The sequence below is a fragment of the Gavia stellata genome, chromosome Z (genome assembly GCF_030936135.1).
Source record: "Gavia stellata isolate bGavSte3 chromosome Z, bGavSte3.hap2, whole genome shotgun sequence".
NCBI lineage: Eukaryota > Metazoa > Chordata > Aves > Gaviiformes > Gaviidae > Gavia > Gavia stellata.
This window is the reverse complement of record NC_082637.1, coordinates 43,004,634-43,027,755: the sequence shown is the minus strand read 5'-3', so window position 1 is coordinate 43,027,755 and position 23,122 is coordinate 43,004,634. Positions and strand designations below refer to the sequence as shown.

At 36.9% G+C, this 23,122-nt stretch overlaps 1 protein-coding gene across 1 annotated transcript in view; it reads left to right on the top strand.

Annotated features, from left to right (window-relative positions):
• LOC104259212 (guanine nucleotide-binding protein G(q) subunit alpha) overlaps positions 1–23,122 on the top strand; it is a 139,540-nt gene that overhangs the window by 49,393 nt on the left and 67,025 nt on the right. The gene's annotated exons all lie outside the window — the stretch shown is intronic.

Below are 23,122 nucleotides of genomic sequence, written 5' to 3'. Positions count from 1 at the left end.
AACCTTACTGCTTAAGGTTTGCCATTAACTTTACATGCAGAAAAAATTAAAATTCTTAGAAAAATAGGTGAGGATACCTGTTTGTGTATGAACATACTGTGAAATAAAATTTTCGATGCAAGACCTTAAAACAGTTAGATTCCTTTGAGAGTGGTGCTGTTACTGAAATTTAAAAGGACAAAATACGTTTGAAATATTTGGAAGGTTAATCTCTGAGTAGCCTAACTTCTTCGCAATTTTTTTTTTAAGATTTACATTTTAAAAGAAAGATAAGTAAAAAAATTTCAGCATTCCATGAAGGAGAGTGAAATGCTTAATATTTACTTGAATACATGGTAAGGCACAGGATTACATGGCTGTATCTCACACTTCTTGTCACAGGAGCGGTATGACTTTGCTTGATAACAGTTCCTGAGAACTTACCCTGATTTTTACTGTTGAGCCTTTATCAGCAACTTTGTCAGGCAGAGAGTTTAAGATCTCGCATAAGTGGAGGGCTCACCTTTCTTTCAATCTTGTGAAAGAGTATTTAATGATAATTTAGTAATCCAGGATGAAAATAATACTTTCTGTGATGAATTACTCAAAAGTTCTTTTATTCTAATATTTTTTTAAATATCAGAAACTATCAAAGAGCAGGGACATTTACAATAAAGAAGTAAGCTTCCATTAACTGGGGAAGACAGGATGAAATAAACTTGTGTTTAGATGAAAATCTTTTGTGGCTACGTATATGAAGTTTATTTATTAGAATTGAACTGCTGTATATGTTTTAAGGCATCTAATTTAGAAGTAGGAAAGATAAAACTTATTACCAGATTAAAGAAGCTTTGTTTCTCCATTTGCATCTGCTAGAGTCATTGTAGATGGTCATCACCATGTTGGTGATGTACTGTTGCAATAACCAGAGTCTTGCAGGAGCCTGCGTTTATGCAGTGGGAAGTCAGAAGGATCCTGTCTGTCAATATCCATATTGTTGAGCTTCTTTAATGGTGGGTGGGTTTTTTTGTGCGCATAAAAAAGTTTTAAAAACTTGTCCTAATTGGTAAAAGAGATTGTTGAACTTCTAGTCTGACTGTGAGCTGGAGCTGTCTAGTTTCCCCTCATTCCGCAGAAATCAAAATCAAATGTGTAATTAGTATTAAAACTGTGTTTGTATGTGTATGTCAGCCTTTTGGCTCCATGTTTTTGCTGTGCACAAAGCATACAACATACTGACCTGAAAAGTTAGTTGATTGTAAAGCGCAATAATTTTTTCTTCAAAATTGGTATTGATTGTCACTTTGCCTTAGTATCTGGACTGCAAATCAGGAATTTTTTTTCATTGTGTTATACTATGGAGTATGTTCTGTAGTTACCGTTTAAGTTAAGAGTGCTGAATTTATATAGTGTTTTTATATAGCTGGAGTCAATTGGTTAGGTATGGCATAGCTGTATACACATGGCCACAGCTGTTCACTTTCTCTATAGAAAAAGAACTTCCCTGAAAGTGGGAGTCTATCTTTGTGCTCATCTCCTTTGCAAGCATTCCCATCAGTTTCTAATAGAAGTCACCAACTGACAGGGTCTCAAGGCAATTCCTGTGTGAATTCCTTCGAAAATACAGGGGAAACCAAACTTGCTACAGCATCGTGCCAGAGTAGAGGAGATTGCGGTCTACTACACTCACGCTTTGTATACAAGGTCACTTCACTTTAAAGCAGTGAACACCAATCAATTGGTTCATCTGCTCCTTTTTTTTTAAACGCGGTTGAAAACAAACTTATTAGCCTAGCAGTCTAGAAAACACAGGAAGGGTACTTCCTAATATTTTAATCTCCTATCAGGAAGTCCTATCTCTGGAGAGAATATCTCAAAGTTTGAGTAACAACGTATTTTTAGCACAGTAGTTGTTTTGCACAACAGTTTAGAAAACTGCAGCTCAAGCCGGTATTGATGTGGTTGGCCCTAAAGAAAAGTGACCCTTTTTTGGTCAAATTCTTCATGTTCTGTGATAGACTTTGGGCTACAGTAGAAATGCTTTTCTCTTACTGTATCTATTTTCTTACCTTTAACTGGGAATTATTAAAATTGGAGTGTTTCAAATCTCTGAATGCTGCTGGAATTTGAAGTGTTCTCGTATCAAAAAGTTAAGTAGGCAGTTGCAATCTTTGTGTGGTGTACAATACCACAACAATATTTAGGTTGGATTATTTAATATAACCAATGTAGCAAGGGGCAAGTTTTAAATTTAGCAAGTTAGTTCTTGTGGAGTTGTGTTGGCTTCATAGTCACAAATAAAACTAAAGAGGCAGAGACTGAAATGTATTGTCCTGTATTATAATAATCTAGGCTGTTTTGAAAGATCCATTATCAGAGTAGTGAAAGTTAATTGAGAAATGTAACTATTAGTGTTTAGAATGTAATATCTCAGAACTGATGGTAGAGCATTATAACATGAAAGACATTTCTTTTTCGTGTTAAACTTCAGAATATGAGCTCTACTGAGGTTTAAGATAATGGGTGAGGGTGATCTCTTCTCTTAGGAATTTGTCTGTCATAGGAAATAGTGGCTTATGGACTGGTTTTTAGTTTCCTTTTGGGTAAATGTTATTGTACTTCCGTTACTTATTTTTTAACTAGAAGTTGCGAAGTTTTCATACGGCTCTTGAAATTTAGAGTAAGAAGTATTTTATGAAATACAGGGAAGCCTTAGTTTTTTTATAGATATGTGCATAAGCAATTCTCAAAATTGCCTGTCTTTGCAGAATTGTGTGAGTGTACAGTACTAACTTATGTGCAGCCACAGATATTCAGATGCACATTTTTTTAAAACTAAAATACAGGTTTATGTTTTTTACAATTAGTCTTTTTAGAAAGCTGAATTGTGTATCCATGCTTCTGTCATTCCTTTCAAATACTAAAATAAGAATACCATTCATTTTAATCCTCTAAATTCTCATGTTCCCAGTGTTCTTCACTTCAGTGGCTTAGAAGCATTTCCTTCAGAAAATGTAGTGTCCATTTCCCCTTTTCTATACTTTTTTTTTTTTTACATGTCTAATATTGCTGAAGGAAGGTGGGTAGTATACATCAGTGGCTTTTTTTTCTCTGTTGTCATTAAGAAGTTCTACCAAATCTATTACTATACTAAACAAGTAAATCTGTTACTGTGCTAAACACCAACTACCACTGTTTGCCTGTACTATTTCCTTTCAGTGTAACTTCCAAAAGACGCAGTTGCCTCTCGGCTCTAGCAGACAGTATCAGGAAGGTGTCACTCCGTGGTGGTTAACAGGCAGGAAATCTTACTTGAATCCCATGCCCATAATTTCCTGTGAGACTTCTTAAATATTCATAACAAGGTAACTAATGTGAGTAACGGTAACAGAACAGGCTACAAGTAAGTTTTTAAAGAGGCTGAAATCATAAAAGTAAGTTTTATTGTAGACCTAGACATAGCTGTTAAGTTTCTAAGAGTGTTTGCTGCTGAACTTGTTTCTGTGTTTATGCCTGTTCCCTTTGGGGAATGTTTTGCAGTAAAAATAAGCAGCTACAGGAAATGCTTTCAAAGTCCAAAATCTTACTGGCATTATCTTCAAGTCCATGTTTACCTTGTTAGCTTGTTTCTTCTAAGTCAGACAAATCCACTGGGGCAAACAAATAAAAATACAGACAGAAGCAGGACAACATGAGTGGGTATGGAGTCAGATTGCATAGATTTGTATCTTCGGTAAACAGTTGGGGGTGTTTGATCTCTGTGGTGAAATTTCATTCTGAACAAACCTAGGTTGGAGGAAAGGGCCTTCTGCAGACACCTCACCTGATATGCAAAGAGTGTGAAGGACTGAATTCAGAGCAGGAGTGTGCAAACACTGGGAGGGTTATTGACTGTTAGGTGATGCAGAATGTGTGGGATTTCTGGCCGCCTGGGTGAGTATGGTTTTGGGTTTTGTTGTTTTGGTTTTTTTTTAAAAGCAAGAATGATGTTCTTGGGATGGTGAATTGAAATGCTTATTGGTTTGGAACAGGGAAGATCAAGTGGCTCTTCCAGCAGATGGACAAACCCAAACAGTGCCATCTGCACAAACAGTATTCTGTAGCATCTCAAACCTGGAGCACAGGGCTTAAAGCAGGTTACAAGAAAAAGAGATTTATACTGATAATTAGTATTTAACGTATTGTAGTGCTGGGTTAGTATTTAAGTACTCTCAGATGTTCTTCTCCAGGCACTCAAAACCAAAGAAAGGTGACCCCATAAATAGGAGCCTTACAGAAGAGTTAAATGCTTCTAATACCATGAAGCTCCAGATGCATTGTTGTGGCAAGAAAAAGATTGCTGCAGAGCCGGCCAACATAGAAGAGAGTATAGTTAGATTTAAAGTATCATGGTCCTTTAGCAACATGTATTCAGATACAGGAACTGAAGATAGCTCTTTTGTCAGGAGCCATAATGTAGGATAAAACCTGTCTCCCTGATAGCCGTCTTTCCTCCTGTGAGGATGTTTATCAGTGAGCTTTAGGGGCTCTAGTAAAGCTGTGAACAATTTCCTCCTGAAAGCTTCATAGAGAGTCCTTCGTGAGGACTTTGACAATCCTAACTAGATCCCAGCCTCTCCCCAGCTGTCTTTCTCATCTTTTTATCAGTCTCCTTCTGTCAGTCATTTACTCCTGTCATGCCCTGCCTTTCTCTCTGGCACTTCTCCAGTCTTACGTACATTTGACCTCAGCAGGTCTTTATCTACTTACCTGTGGCCTTACCATTTTGTCCTACTCTGTGCTGTTTTCTTTCTCCTCCTTTATATTTGAATAAAATTTAAAAAAAAAACCCAAAACCCCATACATGTAGTAATTTACATCCTGTCCTCTCTCTACCAGTTCACTCATTTGTTTGCTCTCTGTTTAGAGCAGAGGTCTCTTGCATTTTGTTTTTTTCCTCTATTATATTCTCCTTAACTGTATCATACCTTACCTCAATAGAAGTGTGGATTTTAGATATTTTTCCAAGTGTAGGGAAAAAAATGACTGTGTATCAGAAGTAAGCTAGATAAGCAGGGTTGAATGTTCCCGTGAAGAGCTGAGAATATCTTTGTTTAAAATAAACATACAGATAAATGAATACTCTTCCTTTCCCCAGTAAAATAATAGGTAATTTCATTGATATGAAATGAGGAAACTGTCTTAGCCTGCAGTTCAACATAAATTTGAAAACTAAATTTTAGCTACTCTTTTTGCAGAGCAGTAAGATTTCTTCCTTCCTCCTTTTATATTTTGTTTTCAGTGAAGCTCTTCGTTTTTTTTAAATACGACATTTTAAGTGATTAACTGCCCTTTGCTAACGGGAAGTGATAAGTCATATACAAAAACACTCATGTGGGGTGTGATGTCCGTGTTTTATCTTTACGGTTCCACCATTTTACTGTTTCTGCTAGTGTGGAGAATGAATGGGTGGTAATAATGCTGGAAGATTCTTTCAGATTTTGTGATCACTCATACACTGCATAAAGGACCACAAATATAGGAAAACAGGCTTCTAGCATTTTTTTTTGTTTGTTTCCTTTCTGAATGTTTTGCTTCAGATATGTTTGTTGCTTAGTTATTTTGCTTGCAGATCATATTGTGTATCTGAAAGGAAATACTCACATGAGCATGCTGTCTGACAATGCATGTGAAATATACTCAGGGCAACTTCTGTAACAGGAGTTCGGCATTTATTTTTTTATTTTTAAGGTAACAAGATTTCGTATTCTTGGAATTGTTCTGATTTTCTCCATAATTAATAACAGTTATGTAAGTATAGGTATTTATACAATGTAACTATACAGAAAATATATGAACACAACCATATATAAGTATTTCCTAGAGGAAAGTGTTTTACAGTAATAGCCTCCTAATTATTTCATTCACTTCTACAGAAGACATGCTAAGGTTATCCAGCATTTATTTCTGAAGTCATTTCAGACTGAAATATTTTTGTCATATTTTCCTCTGAAACTTTATGAAAATACTTTCTTCCAGCAGTAAACTTTTCTGGGGAACTCAGATCCAGTTATGTTCCAGTTATGTTATGTAGAATGACTAAAAATTCTTGAAATCTCATGTCTTCATTGTTCATTTCTAGTAACACACAAAAGTTGCTTGAAATAAGGTTTACTGCAGTAGGTTAAGAAATCTTCAGCTAAAATGGACCATATTCTTCTGCAGACTTTGTCTGTCTCTTGTTCAGTTTGTACTTCCTATGTGGTAAAAGTGAGATGCAAGAAAGCTTTGTCTTATAATAAAATTCAGCTTTGGCTTAGAAAAATAGGCTAATGTTAAGCAAGAGGGTTGTTTTAAAAAACAAAACAAAACAAAACACACTCCCCCACCCTTTTTTTTTCCTCAAGTATAATTGGTTTTGTGTTGTAGGATGTATTGCCTGATAGAGGTATTCGCATCATTCCTTTGATTCTCTACTTTTTCTGAAAGATTATTTTGCTCTTTTTTTCTCCCTGGTTAAAGTAGGTATAAAGTCTGTGCAGGAAGAGTTGATTACATATTCACACTTCATCAGTCTAATACCTGCCTATGTGTTTTCAGACTATGGACCCATGTAGCTCCACTCTTAGACTTTATATTCACTTTGGCTGATTGCATAGAGCTGAGGCATGAGGCAAGAGTCCAGTGTTTTGCTTCTGGAAGAGAAGATGGGCAAAGGAAAATCTAAGAATGACATTAGTTGTGTTATGTTTCAGGTTTTTTTCTAATAGCTTTTGTAACAATCAAACACAACGCTGTGGTTGTGTGCTTCAGCTTTGGCTAAAAACTATACAGATCTTGAGTGTAGATTGTTTAATGTTGTGGTGGACCTAAGATACTGGGTAGGTAGGAAAATTACTTATTATGAGCAAGTCACTTCTGTGAACAGTCTCAAGCATAACAAAAGAGGGCTTAATAGTGTATTGGAGGGGTAGTTAACTACCAAGAGTTGCTTTTAATCCTCCTAATATTTCTCTAACTCTTAAGTGTCCCTCCATTTCCTTAGTCCCTATCATATATGAGAGTTTGTGGGCACTTAGCTAGGGCAAGTGATACTGTGGAAAAGCTGGTACAATTAAGGTTTTTTCTTGTTAAGGTTGTTTCATGATGATGACTTTCTATTTTTCGTAATGTGACCTATTAGCCAGAGTTAAAATTTGGCTTACTGGTTAGTTGTTAACCTTCTAAGCCAATTTGTAGATACAGTGTAGTAATAGGTTGCATGTACATGTTTTGCTAGTTTGGGGTGTTACTTGAAAATTCCCAAAATGCATACTGTGTCCTGAGTTGTTTGTGTTTGGAGATGCTCTCTATTTTTAGGTATTTTTTGTTTGGTAAACTGTGACTGCTGGTTTGAGAACTTAAGCTCTCCGTACGTATTGTTGGCTGTACAAGCAGCTAGATGAGTGTTCTTGATGTGTGAAGACATTCTTTGCACGTGGTCACCAGTCTTTATCCAGCTATTTTTTTCAACTATAAACAAAACGCTGCCAATTGTACAGGATGCATGAAAAGGTAACTGCCTGTCACTGGAGCATAAAGAAGCCTTGGGCACACCTGCCTCCCTCCTGGACTCCAGCACAGCAATATGCTGGCTGGAGGAATAGTAGGGATGTGCCACAGAGGAAGAGCTATTTACATAGTTGTTATGTAAGCCTCATAAATCCTATCACGGCGTTTGGTATCTAATGTTGTGTCATTATCTAGTTGGTATCTATTTGTAATCTACAGAGATTTTACTCTGTATGTTGTAGAAGAAAAGCATCATGTTGACTTCGGAAGGTCTGACTACAGACTTGTTTTCCTAATTGTACCATTTGTAGGGCCACCCTATGTCATAGTGGATTTGTGAAGACTTTTAGAACAAAGTATAAATCAGATTTTTATGTATGCCCTTGTATTAGTGCCTGTTTAGTCAATTATGATTATTTTTGAGGTAGCCCAATAGTTTCTTCTTTACTGCTGCTTCTGCTTAACTCGCTGCTTGAAATTGGAGAAACAGTATCACCCATTACTCAAGGCTCCTTCAAGGATCATTTAAAGCAGAAATGTGCTGAGTATGAAACAGACATTCAGTAGTTTTTACATCCACAGGATTCACCACGTATTCTCTCAGACTACACTGACTACATTGTGCAGAAACAGGATTTGCACCCCATGTAAGAACTTTAAGAGATTCTTCTGCTATAATAGTACTTTTCTGTGGTTTACTAAAATACTGCTTCTGAACTGAGTGTAGATGCAAAGGTGGTATCAGTTACCAGTCCACTTTTTTAGTAACAGAAAAGAATATATAGTTTTGATTGGAAGAGGGGTTTTTTGTTGCTTTTGTTTTTAACTGATTATTTATTTTTACTAAGGGTATCAATCAAGATGATACTCCATGGAAAAGTACATTTCTGTGTCTTAAGCCATAACAGCATATGTACAAATACCGTTTAAGAATAAAACTAAGGCCAGATTAATTCATAGTACCAGCCTCATAAAGCTAAACGCACTTCTTAAGAGCACCCATCACAATCAAATAGGAAGAATCTTGTGCAATTTCAAGCTCTTAGAAGGTAGGCTTTTCTTTTTTTTTTTTCTTTTTTTTTCTTTTTTTTTTTTTTTACCCTCACAGTCAGATAGAACTGTGATTTCTGGGACAGAATATTTTTGAGAAACTTTTAATACACATTTTTATATTATTCCTTTGACCCTGTGCATTTTTTTAAAGGTGCTTTCATTCAAACTCTGGATTGAAAAAGGACTTCTTGAAAGCTGAAATATTTTGCAGTAAAGCGTTAATTACTCTTTCTCATAAGCCTAGAACTTTATGGGTTTCCTTTAGTTATTTTTTCCTCCTTTTCTTTCTTTTATTTTCTCTGTCACTTGAACTTTTAGATACTGCCTTGACCTTTGAAAAGTTGAAAGACTAGAAATGAAGGATTGAAAATAAAGCTACTCAAAACAGTGAAAAAACATACCAGATATTGTAAATTCTCTTGCAGCCAGTAGTTTGCAAATAAAAAGAAGGGCATGGGACAGAATGAAATGTGGTGACATTTTTCAAAAATATTTTATGGATTTTTTAATTTAGGTGTGCAGTAACAATTTGGGGAAGAAATTAACTTCAGTACTTACTGTCTGTTTTGAAAAAGCTGGAGTTTTTTCAACCACTTGCCATGTTGTAAGCAGCTTTTGAAAACTTCTGCAGTAAAAGAAGTTAAGTGGTTCTTTGATGATGGAGGAGCCATTGGTATTGGACTGAGACATCACGAAAAGACATAAAGAAAGTTTGACTAGTGTGTGTATGTACTGTGGTGTATGTGGTATAAAGCGGATTTTTAGCAAAGAAAGTTGGAGTTACGTGTCTGGTTCAAACTTGCTCATAAGGGAGGGTGTTTAAGGTGATGTATGAAGAAATTGAGGAATGCATGAATGGACAGATCTTGGAGGTTGCAGAGGAGCCTGCACACTGAGAATAAGTGATGTATTTCTGCAAGGGAGAGCATAGGCCATGTAGGTGGTTTCTAAAGTATGGTCAAGAAGTTTCTAAGGACCCTTTTGTGATTTAAAGGGGGTATGTCTATTTGTGTAGGCTTGTTAGTTTTTAGAAGCATGTTCTTTAGAATTTGTGCAATGATACTGTGTTGCCTGTAGTTCATTTACTGCTTGCAACCCAAGTCTTCCCACTCTTGGAGAGGAATCTAAACACCTGTCGGCTGAGTCTTGGAATCTTTTTAGTTTCACCTGTGGGTAGTTATAGTGCCATTGACCAGGAAAACAAATTGTGCGACTCCATTATTAGACTCATTGTGAAAGGCCTCATTTCAAATAAAAAGTTCTTCTGCAGGGTAATATTTATAAATAAAGCTATCCTAATCAGAGAAGCGCATGGCAGCATAGCCTTGTAGCTCATGTCCTTCTTGTGTGATAAGGAATGACTTGCACTGTAGCTGCTGTAGCAGAGTACTCATTCACTGCATTGCAAATGTTTTAAACAGCAACTCCCTCCTGTGAAAAATTACATAACTTTTCCTCATCTCTGTTTCAGAAAAGAAATGTACATTTTATATAAGTAGATTTTTGACAATCTAATATTAATGATTGAGAGAAGCTGCAGCTCACTCGCTAGCTCCATTGTTTCCTGATTCCAGTGGTGTGTGTATGCTCTTACTGCTATGTTTCTGCCTATCTGTCCCTTTTTGGACACTCGTCATCTTTTGTGGTCTTCCTGTAGAGCTTCCTGTGTACTGCTTTCTGGTGATACCATATGAATCAGCAATGTGGGTGGTGTTTTGCCCATCTGACAAATAAGAAAACTGCAACAACAATATTTTTAATTCTTCTTCATTGAAGTCAGTACTACTCAGATAGTTACTTTCTTAATTCGCATTGTGATGCATTTCTGTGATCTGGTAGGTCTTTTTTCGATTTATCATCTACTGACTAGGATATGCAGTAGAAAACAACCTTTGATGAATGCATCCCAAGCAGATGTTATAACCGTCTGGGTGTATTGAAACAGACACCATCTACAGAAACCTTGCCAACATAAAATGCAATCAAATTCTGGCTGTTCAACATTTTAATGCAATTTTTCATTGTGTCCTGCATTACTGGTCCAAACTACAGGAGAATTAGATTTTACAAATTCTTTCCTCTTGGGAAAGGAATGAAAATTAGATTTCTCATATGAAGCTCCCAAAATGAGAGGAAATTTAAATAAATATGCCGTGGAGGGGGTTTGGTAGAAACGTGTGTGAAGGGACTGATATAGTTGGTATGCAGCCTGAGTTGTCAAGAACCTGCTTTTAAAGTAAGGGTTAAAACCTGAAGATAGTTTTGTTTAGTAATGCTTCTCTGGTGTTCAGATGGTCTCATTAAGTCATTATTCTTTGAACATGACATAGTTATTTCTCAATAGGGTACCAGTAAGCTTTTTCTCTAAACACCATTTTTTTGGCCATTCTAGATTTGGCAATTAGATCTCTTTCTTCAAGTTAAGGTTTGTTGTTTCTTTTTTTTTTTTTTTTTTCTTTCACCTTGGGTATTCTCCCTATCAGATCTTGTGCAATTGTATTCTGCTGAAGAGTGTAAGAGGACGATAATGAACAAGAACTGTTATACTTCTGGGTTTTTTACCCAGTTCCCATGTTCCTTTTGAACTTCTAGACTTTTCGAAATTTGGTGAGTTTTTCAGGAGAGTCTTAGTTTTCTCCAACAGCATGGATCACGGAATTAATCAGATGGGATCATTATTTGACGTAGCTTCATACGGCTGGACAAAATGTGGTTAACATGGCTTTGGAGTACAGACTTCCTGATTTAGTTGCATATTCCAGCACTCACTTTGCAGAGACAGCGTTATGCCAGCTGCAGACTTCCAGGGAATTTTACTACAGTGCTTTTTAAAACTAAGTATTTCCAAGCGGCTGAGGAACTGAACAGAAAATAATGCCATCATTTTGGGTCTGCAACTGGCGGTATGGCACAAAATACAAAACATCCCTTCTGTAAGCTACAGGAAAAGAAGGGACAGTAACTATCTCTTCCTTATGATGAGCAAAAACGTAATGCATGCTTTTACTATGAAGTAATTTTGTCTTAGAAACTGGAGTTCATAGATACTTTGAAAGGCTGAATAAAAATGTGCTTAACCAGAACCCTACCACACCCAAAATTCAGACATCTGTATTCATCTCCATTTCGTAATTATGCCTCACTGCATCAGCAGATGAATGTAATGAAAGTAACGAGGATAAATCTTCACTGTTATGATATGTTATGGGTGCCAGCACTGTAACCGTTTATAAATAAAATCAGTAACTGAGCAAAGCATTTTCCTCTACACTTCATAGAATTTTTTTTTCTCAGCACAACCAATTATAGAATAAGGGAAAGGTTTGCGCACTTTAAAATGTTTCTTGTGTTTCAAGGGAATCTTGCCATTCCGAGCGTTAGTCTGTGCTGTCTTTCATCTTCTTACAGCACCTTGCTATGCAGAGACCTGTGCTGTTAAGAGACCAATGGGTAGGTCTGAAGTATTAGTAACTAGACCTTAAAGTGAAAAACAGTGCTGGAAGAGTGCTCAAAGCTGTTGTTGGGAGACTGTTCAATGGTAGAGCTTTTCCCCCCTCCTTTCCAGCATGCTGCACCCCTTGCCCCGCTTGCAGTAGCACTCTTGTCATGAGCTGTCCCAGGATGCCCCCCCATCCGATTTACAGCACGGAGTCATGAATGGAGAGCTGCGGCAGCATGCGCTGCTGTGGATCACCATGAGCTACAGTCTCTTTGAGCTAGGTTCTCATGCCTGTGTGGGTGAGCTGCGGTAGGCTATAGGGATCCTGTCTTCGATCCCTCTTGCTTTCACTAGCTCATGGAGCCACGAGGAAGTCAGTTTTCCCAGAAGTGTTGAATATGCTTGCTAAATCTGGGTAATTTGATCTAAATATCCTATAGTAATGCCTCAATTTGTTTTACTTGCTTAATTTACTTCATTTTAATAGCTAGCATAGCTGCCAATAAGTAAATTGGAACAGCGTATCTGAGAACTTAAATATGGATCTTGGATAGGATCCCACAGCATTTACATTAACATTAATGTTATTTACTTTAAAGATAGAAAACTTGAAGCAAATGAATTTTAGCACAGCAATTGTCTCTTTTTTTTCCATCTTTTTGACCTCTGTATGAAACAAAACTGTTTCCTCCCTTTATAACATCATTGTACCAAAGTGTTAATCATACTAGTTTGGGGTTGCTTCAAAACCTGTATGACTGCAGAAGTGAATAGTGCGATCATGTGTTTGTGGCTCAGTGCCTTGTGCCTCTGTGCAGGCATACGGAAATACATGCGCTGCATATATGGGAGCTGGTTCAGATAATTGTCTGTGGGGTTTTTGGATATATGCTACCCATCCCCAACCTCAGGGTCTCCACACTTACTTTTAGTCCCATGCAGTATTTGTGTTGTGAGTGTACAGAGATGTGATTAGACTGCCGTGGGCTTTGATGAAGTAGGGAAAGCAGAGCAGTATCCAGCAGATCCATTAGCAGCTGATAAAAGTTAGGTCAGCCCAGAGGATGTTCTAGCTTAACTTGGAGTAGTGCCTGAAGCTAAAAGCTTCAACAGTCAGGAGGACATAAAGATGATATATCACTACCTTATGCTTAACTCTTTCTTTCCTTCCTCTCCCCTCCACCCCCACCCCCACCCCCCCCTTCCCCTGGCTTTATTAAGTGTGTTGAGCATACATTGCTTGGCTAGCTTTCTGGCTTTGACCTCAGACCTCACATACGACAATAAAACATTCTAGAAAATGTCAGTAAGTCAACACCAGACCCTGTTGGGGGCTGATTTTTAATGTACATTTATTCACTGGCTTCTCAGATACTGCAGGCAATTAAATATGCCTTCCCCTGGTTAAAACAAGGAACAAACTATTTCCCTAAGCTAAATCAGAAAGTGGTCTATCTGAAGCTAAAGTAAGCAACTGAAGTTTTGCTACCAGGTCTCATTTCTTTCAGACCTGTTTTGTTTGTTGAAGACTTCTTTTCTTTTTTATTTATGGAGGTTGATATTTATCATTTATCACCAAAACCAGGATAGAAACATCCTTTTTTTTCCTGGTAAAAAAATTATGTATATTTTCATCTTTGTTTTGAGATTGAAGGTATAAAATGTTGCCTGTCCAGAAATTTTCTCTGTTCACTAGTCTCTAAACAGGAATTTCACACATTATCAGGGGGGTTTTTTTGTTGTTGATGTTTTTTCATGGTGGCAAAGTTACTTTTAAGAAGTGAAATTCTGTATTCTGGATATGAAACAGCAGTGGTTTAACTACAATTCAACTTGTAAGTAAGGCAATTTATAAAGAACTTTTCTTCAAAAACACTTTTAATATTGGCTATATAAAAAGCAGGAAAAGAGATGGTAGCTTCAACAAACGCTGTTTTTCTCTGAAGAATCAAAAGACAAGCTGCAGTAAATTTCCTTTAATCTGATGAAATTAATGCTGCCTCTTCTGTCATCTGCTCTTTTAAATATCTAAAAAGAAAATCTCCACTTTTTGCTAAAGTATGTCTGACAGTATTTTAAAGCTTTTTTTAATAGGTTGCTAATTGTACTAGCAGTTTCTAGACACAGGGAAGGGCTTTTGATGTCAATGTTTTTTGTTCCTAAATCTGGATTCAACAAGAGGACACATTACTGAGCTGCTATTCTGCTTTCACTGACTCTCTTTCTTTTTTTTAGGGTTAGCAAATCTGTCTTCTGTGAGAAATCGTAACAAATGAATCCTAATTTTGGAAACTGCAGGACTGTGCATAGTCAATTTGTAATAAATAAATGCTAGTGCTTTACATCATCATCATATTTTTTTCCCTGCATTACCACCTCTTCTCTTTTTAATGCACTTACTCGCTTTTTAACCTTCCACTATCACTGTTTCAATTATTTGAAAACAGAAGGATAGGTTTTTGCAACTGAATACAAGTCGGAGATAACAATTAGGAAGGCAAAGCTTATTTGCCTCATCTTCCAGGTCTTCTAATTGAATGCTGTTAACAGAAGGGGATTTGTGCCTGGTAGATGGACAGTGAAAGCGCAATGAGACTTCTGAGAAGATACTTCTTTTTAATTGCACCGCCAGCTTCACTCCAGAAAGAGTCTGACTCAGCTAACCAGTGTTTTCCTCCACCCCCCTGTCTTGTCAGTGTTGGTACGCAGTATGTATTGATAGGACATGTGACTTCAGATAGTACACTTGCACAAACATCACTGTAGTCCATAGGTTAGCTAAGTTTGATGTGCTGACAGAGTGGGGTGCACAAGGCAAGCAGGCTAAGCTTCTGGTAGTAAAAAAGCCTTGGCTCAAGAAGCACCCATTTTTTATGTCTTGAATTTGCAGTTACCTACTCGTAATTTATGGGTCTTGTTAACCAACACCCTGCTACCACCCCAGACCAGCAGCCTGTGGGTTCAGCTGCCATGTGATTTGCATGCAGTTAACAGGAATGGGTAGTTTACCCCAGAGCTCGTTCTCTCATGGAAACCCCTTTGCCTCTTATTTTATACAGATTATCTGCTGTAGGAGTTACTCCTGGCAGTTAAGTAACATTGAATCACTCATCCAGGAGCCACAGTACCTGCCTTTCAGATTAGGCAGAGATGGTAAAGGGCTTTCCTACTCATTTTCCTCAGCAAAGCAGTAAAGATGAAAGATGTAGTTGAAATTGTAACCAAAATTTAAGTGCTCTTTCCATTTACGTACTCCACAGGCATCTCCCTGTTGACATCAAGCATGCTTCCAAGCACGCTTTAGGAGTCTAGTGGAAGTCCTCCTGTAAAAACGTTTTTAAAAACTACATTGAAAAAGTATTCAAAGAAATCTTTAAACTTTGTAGTATAAATTGAACTAGATCTGGCCCATAATTATTTTTCTAATTCTTCCCCAAGGGCATTTATGACTCACCATTAATTATGATGAGTTCAGTGGTTGTCCTCTTAATCATGTTCATGAGCACTTGCTCAAACCAACACCAGATTATTCATGTGAGAATTCACAAGCATGAACAAAGGTTGCATAACTGGGCTCAGTATATTTGAAATGTTTAAAAGGCGGGTCTCTAGCTGATTGTCTTCCTCTCCCAAAGTATGGGACTCCTTAAAGCCCTCTTTCGAGGACTAATGTGTCTTTTTTGTGCTTGGTGTTAAGGCTGAGTCTCAGTCGGTGATATGCAGAGTGCTGTCAGTAATCAAATCTCTGTTCAAGAAACTTGTGGATTTGTTTATTTCGATAGTCTGCATTTATTATACAGGAGCCAATTAAAATTAGGCTTCAGGCTGTGCTTCAGTACGTCATTTGGTGAGCTGCATGAACACAGTTTTTGTAAGACACAGTTTGCCTGATTTCTGAGGCTTTTCTTTGTTAAGCCTGTGAGGAACAAGAACTGTTAATATTACTGAGTATCTTACTCACTAAAACGAAAAATAAGGGGGAAACAAATATCCAGAGAAAGATTGCCAATCGTAAGTAACTGAAACTCCATTAGTGTTGTTTTTGACAGTGCTGTGGCTTTCGTTTACCTTATTGTATTTAATCCGTTTTTTGCTTAACCATATAAATCCATGGAATGGTTATTATGCTTGTGCTACCTTACCCCCTCTCTTCCCTAGTTTCTACTACCTGTGAGGGGAAAAAAAATCAGCATCTCAAATCATGTTGCCTGAAATGATTAATTTTAGTCCTCTTCCAAGGATGTAACTGCTCAAATATTGTTTCCCTTTTAATTAAGTGGTAAAAAAAAAAAAAGGTAGATGTTTACTAACAGGATTTTTTTTTTTTTAAAGTCTATATAGCCTGCAAGTCTTTATGGGGATCCTTCCCCAGAAACACATTGCGTCAGGAACAACACTCGTATCCTTGGTTTAGCTTTGGATACTTGATGGCAAGCAAACTAGGAATAACTAATGTTCTTTAATGCATAGTTGTGTTGTTGATGAGTCACTGTCTAGTTAATTGTGTTCTTCTTTTATCTGTTTCATTCATTACTTTTCCATCTCCTAACTGTGAAATGAAAACTTGTTGTAGACCTTGATTGAATTAAATCTTATAATGATAAGTAAATGGTATAATTTCAGTACATTGATATCTTTTTTTGTTGTTTCTGTTGTTGCTCCTGAGGCTCAAAGTAAATGGTGAATCTGTGCGGCCAGTAGCTGAAGTAAGTGCGAGGGATTTGCTGGTTACCTGGCAAAGTCATGCACTTTCTGGCAGTTGATGTAATTTCCATGTCACAGTCATTCACCTACCAGTTCATTTTGACTCTTGCCTTTGGAGACTCTTCACACCTATTCCACTTAGCAGGAAGACTAAACCTAATGAGCCAGAATTAAATAAAATAATAATTATAAGAGAAAAAAACCCACAAACACAAATCTACAATGGGCGATACTTTTCTTTTTAAAGTCTTGGCAACACCCAGTGAATAGCTGCTGGGGAAGGAAAGGTGGTATTCTCTTAGTCATTTGTTATACATCCTAGAGGTGCTAGGCTGGAATTTCTGGGACTGACCTTTATATTAAGCTCTGATTATAAGGTGATGGCCTCTTCAGTCCTGCTTAATGCAGGAAGAGAAGAAGGAGCCTTTATTTCTGAAAGCCTCTGTGTTTATGTGTCTCTTGATGGCTGTCTCAGGCTGTGTTTTAGGTTTTCCTCCTCCTTAAGAACTCAAGTCTAGAAAAACAGCAGTTCTGCATTTCATAACTTCCCTTAAGCATTAGCAGCAGAATACAATTAGTATAGTATATTAATTGCATGACTACTGCTGAAAAAAATAATGGTGAGGCTGATCGTAAACTTGTTAATTCCTTCTGTTGGTGTTTGACACCACTCAGCTTTCTGGCCATTAACTCAGGAAGACAGCACTGTTTTAATGTGCATGTGAGTCATGTTTGTTATCTCTGTAAATACAAAAGGAGGAGGCAAGCAAAGTAATAGTACTTCACTTAGAGCTGAAGTTATTCATGACATAGCCTTGAAAACAGAACCAAAACAAGCAGCTCAAGGGAGTTATGGAAGTGGCTGATCCTTGTTACAAGCCAAGCAGGTTTTCACCGTAATACATGGGCACTGTTATGTAAAAGGTGAGATACAGTCATGCAGGGGTTGAGGGCAGGGGACCTTTTCATTGTTCCTCTGATTCAATTGCTTTTACAACAGAACAAGTCAGTGCAACTGTCTCTGCCTAACATATTGCTAGTATCAATGAAACTGCTTCTCTTTGTTGACCACTTCCCACTCACTGCGAATGCAGTAGGCAGAAGATGCTTCATCAAGAAGGATGCTTCACCAATTACCTCCTTAGTTCACAAACTCCATCTGCCTTTCTATAAGCTCTGCTTGCTCTGTGTTTTAGATTCAAATAAGCCTCTAGACGCCAGGCTCTCCTCATTTCAGTGGGCAGCGAGGAGCCCTATAGAAATCAGAAGCAGGATGTTTTGAATCTGGGCTCTGGTAGTTGTGATGCTGATGTGAGAGACAGTAATGTGGAGGAGAAGGCAGTGAGCTGTGGGAGCGTGAGGTGTGACACAGCACTGAAGGGATTCACTTCAGCAATCTGTAATTTTTTACTTCTTAGCTTGTCTGGAAGTCTATATTGTTCCATGATTATCCTGTTTTGCTAACACTGATTAATAGTGGTCTTGGGAAGTTTTATAAATTGTCTGGCTTTATTAGTATAGACATTCATGTGCATTTTTAAAAGAGAATGTGGTACTGCAGTGTTTGCAGTTCTTTCACAAAAAGTTACAAGCTCTTTTGAAAAGCTGTTTTAAAAATATGTGTCAATGATTGTGTATCTTCAGAGACACGTTTCTGTGGGAATATTTTTTTTTTCCACACTGCTTTAAATATTTGTGGTTAAAGTAATTTTGGAACAGACTGGATAAAACCATGACAATCCTAAATTGTGTGTGCTAAAATAATTTTATGTTAACTTGTTCCTAAATGTGTCACTATTATAATAAAAAAAATCAACATCTTGAATGATATCAGTTAAAAGCATAGAGAAAGCTTTCAGCACTGTATGCTGTATGAGAAAGACAATAATGAAAATGAAGTTAGGACCAAATTCTGGTTGATGTAAAAAACTGTATGTTGGGCTACACAGGAAAATTACATACTGAAATCTTCATATATTACAGCATGCATGATTTGTAGTAGTGCTTAGGGAATTTATGGGTAAATGTTCAGGAAGTAAGGCATAAAAATCAGGAGAAGATTTCAAAATTTATAAACTTTTACACAATTCAGCAACCACATGCACTAAACTCACTCCTTCTGTTCAGAGCGTCATGAAAATAAGCGTAGTGTGTATTATTGTATGTTTTGAAATGCTAACTAAAAAGAGAAAAAAAGAGGCTGAAGAGTATAATTAGAAGTCTCACAGGAATTTGAGGGCTTGTACTGTACAATATTGTAACTTTGTGCAGTCGTATCACTAGAAGTCATCCCCGTTTCGTGTCTCCCCCCTGTCCCATCTCCCCATCTCTTCCCCCACCCCTGTACTGAGTAGAAATACGCACAGTAATCTATTCATTGTGTCCTCTTGCTGATTGTTAGATTGTTATTCAGTATGCACATGGGTAATAGGACTAATCTTATCCTCACAATGATTTGCAGCCAAATAGCAGAGTCTATATTTAACAAAGCAAAAATGAAGTTTATCTGTGATTCTCCATAATGCCAAAAATAAAAGGAGTAGAGGGGTGAGAAAACAAGGGAAAAAAAGAAGTTTTTTGTACACATAGCCTTCAGTTTCATTCCAATAACATGTTGCAGACTGATCCAAACTATGTATACAGGTCAAAGAAAATGTACAGCTTCACAACACTTACAACATTTCCATTTGACTTTATCGTTGGTCTTGGGGTGTTTAATCATATGCAAGTATGCTTCCTAGTTGTTACGCATGGGAAGTAGTCTGGGGAAGAACTCCTGGAAAAATGCAGCAGGTGTTGTCCTTGCATTGGTTCGCTAAATCTTTTTTTAAAATCAAAAACAACAAACACATCCAGTGCTCTGTCCCCCTCGGAAATGTCCCCTCTGGAGCCAGGGGCTCTGTTGGCATCTTGTAGTCTGCCAAGATTTGAAGCTTCTGTGGATGATCTGCTGCTCTGAAAGGAAAGCAAGTTTCTTGTTCCTGTACCTCGGCTTTACCATGGTACAAAACATGAATAAGCACTTAGTAGATTTAAAACATAGATGTGTTGAGCTATGTTTCATTAATTTCCAATATATTCAGAATTACTCTCAGATAACTTAGATTTATAATATACGCATAAACCCTCACAGTTACAGTCAGCCTGCCTGAACAGGATCTTACTGAATATATAAACTATCTTAATAAACCTCCTGAAACAAAAAGACATAGTTCCAAGTTCGTAGGCTTTTTCTGGTAGAGTGTATGCTCAAATTTTAGATAAAATTGGGCTATAGATGGGTTAGAATATATGTGAAGATCATAATGATTTTTTTTTTTCGTTTCTTTGAAAGGTAATTTGGAAGTGCAGGATTTTTTTTTTTGTGTTATTAGGCTGTGTTCAGGGAGATTGTAATCTCCCAGGGAAGTGCTGGAAGCCCCTCATTTCTAAGGTTCAAATGTATGAAGAGCTGGAAAACGTATTACAAACAACAATCTTCAACACAGACATAGATAAATTTCTTATGCTCCCTAATTTTCTCTTTCAAGTTTGGTGCTAAATAAAGAGTAAGTTTTTATCCTGTAATAGTGTATCACAGCAGGCTCGTATCAGTTAGACATACATTTAGTATTTTATTTTCCCTATTCCTAAGCTGCATGCACTTTTGGAAGCTGGAGTGTTTATAGGTAGTATGGGAACTAACACAAAACTGTTGAAGTTTGGGCACCACCTTGCAACAACTTCGAAGGCTACAGGGGCAGAGTGTGAGAATGCAAAAAGAAATACTTGGAACAATGGAAAATATGTGAAACAATGGAAAGGAAGAATAGAGGGGAAAAGTAGAGGTTGTAAAAATATGATAATTGCAATTTGTGTTATAGCAGCATGTGATCCAGTATATAATGCTACTTAGTTTTTTCTCTGCACTGATATAAAAAGACTTTTGTGTTAAAAATATTTCTTTTTGTAAATAGATCTAAAAGGTGATAGCGCTAACGTCATCAATATTTATGTGGAGTTCTTTATGTCAGTTGTAGAGTACAGTAGCCATTTATTCCTAGTAGTGTTCTGAAAAGGATAATAATAAATGAAATTTTATCAGACACAAGATATATTTTTCAGCTTTCCTTCACATTTTTTTTTTTTGTTTCAGCATTCAGGGTCTCCTAGTTCTTCTGCAAGACCTTTAATGATCTGCTTTCCACCTGTCAATGTGTTGCTATTGTTTGTTTCTTTTTTGTTGACAGCAGACTTCTTCATGTGTCTCCAGAGACTTTAAAGCAAGAACAGTTAGCCTGTACATAGTTTAGGAATCAGGAGACCTCTCTCATTTTTCTTATGCTGCCAGAAGATATCCTTCCACAGTAAGGAAGGATTCTGTTAAGAAAACAATTCTGCACCGTCTTCCAGAGTTAGTTGATTCCAAACTGGGTTGTTCTAACAGGTTCCTCTGTGTCATTTCATCTGCTCAATTACCAAAAGTCAAGTAGGAATTGCTTTAGGTTTGGCTGGTTTTTTTTTATTTTGTTGTTTGTTTGTTTTTTTCCTTTCTCCCCGTTAAAACCATGAATTCAGTCTAGCCCTTCTGCCCTTCCCTGAGGGATTTCATAGTAATGAGGAATTTATACCTGTTTTTATTCTTCCATTGATGTTTCAGAACATTAAGTCTCAGGAAGAAAACCCACATAATTTCAGAAAATTTAGCTTAGGACTGTAAAACTGTTGCAGGTTTTTAATGTTCAGAAGTTGCTTAGATCATACCTAATATGCTAAATAAGCTTATCTTTCTACTGTTATGTTTAGCTGTGCAGGTTTAATGTCTGCCTTCAGTAGGATTAACAAATAACAACTGGATCTGTAAAAAAATTGCTTCATAGTTTATTTATCCAGTCAAGAGATTTGCCTAAATACTGTACAAAAACACTAATATATTTGTTATTGACATTTAGCAACTGTAATAAGCACTAAGATGCATAGCATTTTTTTCCAGTTTCTGAAATTGCAGTACAATACAACAAACACTAAAGGAGTGATACTCTGTTATGCATCCTCTGTTTTTTCATTTATTTTAAATTTAAATTTAATTTCAGTTACTTCATTGTAATGGCTACGTATTTCCAAGTGCAAAACCCTGCAATTTTCATCATGAATCGGAAAATAGTGAAGTATTTGAATGAAATAGAATTAAGATGTTTTTAAATAAAACATTGCTTTAAATGGAGAAGAAAAAAAAATTTTTATCTCTTCTGGGGAATATAAATTCAATTGTAAAGAAACAACAACCACTTCCAGTTTCAACAGCAGAGCATGTTCAGCCAAGAAATGTAATGTAGGAAACCAATAATATTTGTGCCAGTGAATCCTGTCCCATTCATGTTGAACTTGATGATCTTAAAGGTCTTTTCCAACCTAAACAATTCTATGATTCTATGTGACTTTCGTACGTATGCACACGCATGTCTTTTTGCTGAGCTTTAGTTAAATTTTAAGTACTTACAGGAAAAGCTGTAAATACAGAAACTGCATGCTGGTTTTGTTGTTATTTTCTCATTAAACAGAACTATTGGCCAGGATATTACATGATGGACCTTTTTTTCCCTTCGATTTGAAGAAGTTAACATCACTAGCAGTTTAAAATTTACACTTTTTTTCCTGCAAGTGAGCTAATTCTGTGGCAGCACCTGCAGCAGTGCTTTGAAAATGGCAACATTGTGCTGAACATGTTTTTATAATTGTGCTGTACACATTCTTGAGTACTATTAGTTCTAGTTACTTCTGGTTTTGAAGATTCGCAGTGGATGAACAATACTTCTGCAACTTCATCGTTTTGGGGATGGGTCTGTTGGCTGTTTTCATAACTGCTTGGTGAAAACATTTAAATACCCTTCTTTTTCCTGGTTGGATGGTCTGTTTGGAGTGATTTGTTGTAGGATCAGATTACTTTGATGTAATGTTACTGTGTTAGAGACCATTAACAAACTTAATTTTGCTCAGATCATTTGTTTAATTTCAGAATCTTGAGGGAGTAAAGATAGCTTTCTGTTTGCTGCCTTTACTTGGGGCAGTGGTACCATTGTATTGTATTTCATTATCACTCTATTTCTGGAGAGTATATTTAATGCTTCTTTTAAGATGTATGCTTTTAACAAATAGAAGATAGATTTGAATTCCCAAGTTTGCTATTGTTCAGGAAAAATCAGTTATATCCTATGTATTTCTTCCTTTAGATAATTTGCAGATATTGGAAAAAACTCAGATTTTAAAAAAGCTCCATGCCTTTCCATGCTGCAAAGCCCCTCTCCCCTAATTTATTAAGAAATTTTCTTTAACAACCCTCATGGATCATGAGACCAATTTGAGACCGTCATCTGGTAATTCTCAGAACAGCCCCATTTACCCCCCCAACCCCAAATGTCTTCCTGTTGCCTTCCTTCC